General features: G+C 40.4%; 1 long non-coding RNA gene across 1 annotated transcript; it reads left to right on the top strand.

Moving 5' to 3' along the window:
• The first annotated feature begins 6 nt into the window (after positions 1-6).
• On the top strand, positions 7-671 carry LOC104959068 (uncharacterized). Its single transcript, XR_799821.1, has 2 exons — positions 7-193; positions 412-671. It is a non-coding gene; the product is annotated as an uncharacterized lncRNA (long non-coding RNA).
• The last annotated feature ends 3129 nt before the right edge of the window (positions 672-3800 follow it).

The following is a 3800-nucleotide window of genomic DNA, read 5'->3' as shown; positions in this document are numbered from 1 at the left end:
TTTCAAGAGCATAACCTCCTGCTCTGACGCGGACATCCACAGCTATCTTGTAAGCTTTCCATCAGTGTACTCAGGAGACTCCCTCAGAGCTTACAAAAGCTTGGAGGCTTACAAATGGTGTCAGTCCGGCTTCGTAAACAACATTCAACTGTGGAGTCTTACATCCAAAAACTTCGGCATCATCACTGCAAGGGTAAGTATTAAATTATTCCAGTTTGATAGGCAGTGTCACGTTAGCATTGTTTGTTTATTAGCTTGTCTAGCTACGGCAGTGTCACGTTAGCATGTTTGTTTATTAGCTCGGATAGCTACTGCAGTGCGTCTGAAACTAGTTTGTATTTTTGAACGTACTCAACCAAAGTGGCTGGCGTTTTTAACCTTTATTTATCTATTTTTGAATTTCATATATAGGTTAATCACTCCCAAAGGCTTAATGAAAGTCAACTAAAGCCATGGGTGGTGGTCAGGAACGACGGTGTTGTGCTGGGAGCCCACTGCAACTGCACAGCGGGACTCGGGGAGAGCTGCTCTCATGTGTCAGCTGTTCTCTTCAGTCTGTGGGGAAAAAACAACGAAAGGCACGAGGAGATCAGCTGCACATCCAAGAAATGCAAGTGGGCCTCTCCCAGTGAGGATGCTGCGAAGAATGTGGAGTACCTGCAGGGCAAGGACATCATATACACAAGTTATTGAGCCGTTTCCGCTCTACATCCTGAACTCCTCCCTTCGATGCAATGCACTTCCGTTTTGGCGGACTGGGTTTGTTTTGCTAGCTAGCTCCGTTGTGCCGACAAAGCACTGATATCGCAGAGACAAAGAGGATATAACAATTACAACATGAATAAAAGTGGTTCAGGAACTACGTGTGCGGTAGTTGGTTGCATCACTCGGAGAAAGCACCTGGACGAGTGGTTAGATAGAGAGTGCTAACGACCCACAAACCAGCAACCCAGCCATGTTTTTCATTAAATACAGATAAACACAACAAATACTGGCATGCATTGGTATTTTTAATATAATATATGAATATTTCATAGTGATGTAATTGTGTGGCTGCTTTATAATTTAATTTGTAATTACCTGTTAGGTATAAACATGTGATCGTTTCTTGTTGAAGCCATTCTTTAGTTTCCTCTAAACAAATAATTAATTCATTCAGTGTTATTTATGTACAGCAGTAGATGAGCTTAATATGAATGATGAACTGTGTTAAAAGAAATTGTACACTTCNGACTTGCGCTACGCGGACATCCACAGCTATCTTGTAAGCTTTCCATCAGTCATAACACGTTACTTTAATACTTCAAATAATTCAAATAATCCTTCAGTACACTGATGGAAAGCTTACAAGATAGCTGTGGATGTCCGCGTAGCGCAAGTCGGGTACATCGTCTTCAGAGCAGGAGGTTATGCTCTTGAAAAGCACACCGGGTGCATTATATGGGTCGCTTATATTTAATCTTTCTAATTTTGTACTATAAAGCCGAATTTCACTTGAAATAAAATGAGATGTATACTCGCACGGTAGGAAAACGCTGGCGCTGGTCGTCATGTTTACTGCCAAAATGGTGGCTGATAACCAAAAGTCACGTGACCGCAGGAGCTCTACTGTTTCTTTTAGATATTTCTAAACGTACATTTGGATGTATTCTTAAATACAAAATATGGTACTACAGGATTTTTCTTAGAAGTGTGTGAAAAGAATCATGCTATGGAAAATAACTAAAGCCGTCAGACAAATGGAGAAAAAGGTACGTTGCCAGGCAATCGCTTCAGGGAGAAATCACTGTGAGTAGCAAAAAAAACAGTTGAATCAAGCACATATAAAGAAGAGGCAGGTTCTGGGGAACTTGAAGTGGGAAATTGAATGAACAGTGTGTTTGAGTGTTACAAAGACAATCACATTGCTGTTCATGCAGGTTTACAGATGTATGTTCTTACATATACAGTAGGCATATGTGCACATGTGTTGATATGAATTCATTTTATGACTTTAGTCTTACACTAACATAACATTTTTTTGAATCAGATTTCATGTTTTTAAAATATTTGGATTACAAGCACGATTAAAGTGTTACAATACATTTGTTATGGTCAACCCATATAAAATCTATTAAAACAAAGATCAGTATTATTATAGATATATACGTACTGCCCACATTTTGTTTTTTATTACGGCTACTTTTGGTATTCTTTACTTTAAATATATTGTATTTAATGCAGTGATGCAGATTTATGAAACAGAAATACCGGGTTTGCTTAAAAAAAATGTTAAACTGAAACTGCATTTAAAAAATATACTTCGCATTATGATTTAAGAGGACACATTTGTTATCCTAAATGTCTTGGTTTCTTCTTTTCTAAGGTCACATGGTTCTGTTGTTTTAAATAATACACTTCAGTTAAAAACATCTTATTGATATACATTTGTTCTTGTATTTACATTGCATTTGATATTGTAATCCAGAAGTAACGGAAATAATCATCAGGTTACATTACTTTTGATTGTGATACCTAGATTAGGTAACTAATTACAATTTCCAACATGCAACTAGTCATTTTAACGGTAACCAATATTGGACAGTAAAGGATTGCATGTTGCAATTTGACGAACAGTAACGATAGAGGGAACTAAAATGCATTTGCAGTGTCCAATCTGCCAAATCCAGCGAAGAAGAAAGAAACTGACAGACAGACATGCGTGTTGGCCACTGTTATGAAAACACGGCGGTAATTTGGTTCGGCCAGAGATGCTAGTTGTATCCAGTTCTATGTAATCACAATATTAGTAACCTCGCACATTTCCTCCCGCGCTACCTCAGGGCTACGTTTGAGTGGCGTTTTCCTGACATTCTTGAAAAATGTCTCACTCTCAGTGGTCGCAAAAGATAGTCCAGCTGCTCCGCCGAATGAATAACTTTTATTCACCAGGTAAGTTACACCAGAGACACCGAGTTAAACATGCAGTGGACGGTATGAACGGGTTTTAAAGTCGCCCCTTCCACCTCCCCGCAGGCTCCTGTCGTGCTAGCTGCTTTCGGTTTGAGATAAATGGAGCTCAGGTTGGCTGGATTCCTCCTCAGCTCGCCCCGCTGTTGAGCCAGTTTCCGGATGTGTTCAGTCCGCCGCAAGGGGGCGCTGTGTCCCTGCGACCCAGCCTGGACTCCTCCGGGAGGAGGACTGAGGCTGTGGACGCTGTCCTGCGGACCCTGAGACAAGAGGGCACCTTCAGCTGCCTCAAGGGATGGAGAGACGAGGTGAGACCATACTGTGAGACACACATTGTTATGATAGGTCCACCGCTTAGAGATGTCTCGTGTACATGTATGTGTTGCCTCTCGCTAGCCAATAGAAGCGCGAGTGTTACATTTTGATACGACGCTGAAGTTGGCTTCCGATTCAGAGCATCCGATTCGGCAGTTAAGGGGAAAGTTAAGGGACATTTAATTTACAGCGCTGAGCGAACAATCCTCAGTGTCTGTACCTCTTAAATCGCTGCATAGCCGATATATTTGGACTGGATTATCCCAGAGAGTCTAAAGATTATTTATAACCCAGTTTGAGATTTGTGAAACCTTTATTCTCTTTGTGAAAATACAAAAAAGGGAGATTTCAGTGCTTTTTTCACATGTAGACCACATTAGACCAGGTCCTGATCTAAAACCACTAGACCTAGACTCATCAAATCTGGACTTGATTATCCCAGAGAGTCTAAAGATTCTTTATAACACCGTTTCAGATTTGTGAAACCTTTATTCTATTTGTGAAAATACAAACAAGGGAGATTTTGCAGCTTTTTT

Source organism: Notothenia coriiceps, unplaced genomic scaffold (assembly GCF_000735185.1).
Source record: "Notothenia coriiceps isolate Sejong01 unplaced genomic scaffold, NC01 NC01_scaffold00029799, whole genome shotgun sequence".
In the NCBI taxonomy this organism is placed as follows: Eukaryota; Metazoa; Chordata; class Actinopteri; order Perciformes; family Nototheniidae; genus Notothenia; species Notothenia coriiceps.
This window is presented reverse-complemented; position numbering and strand designations above follow the sequence as displayed.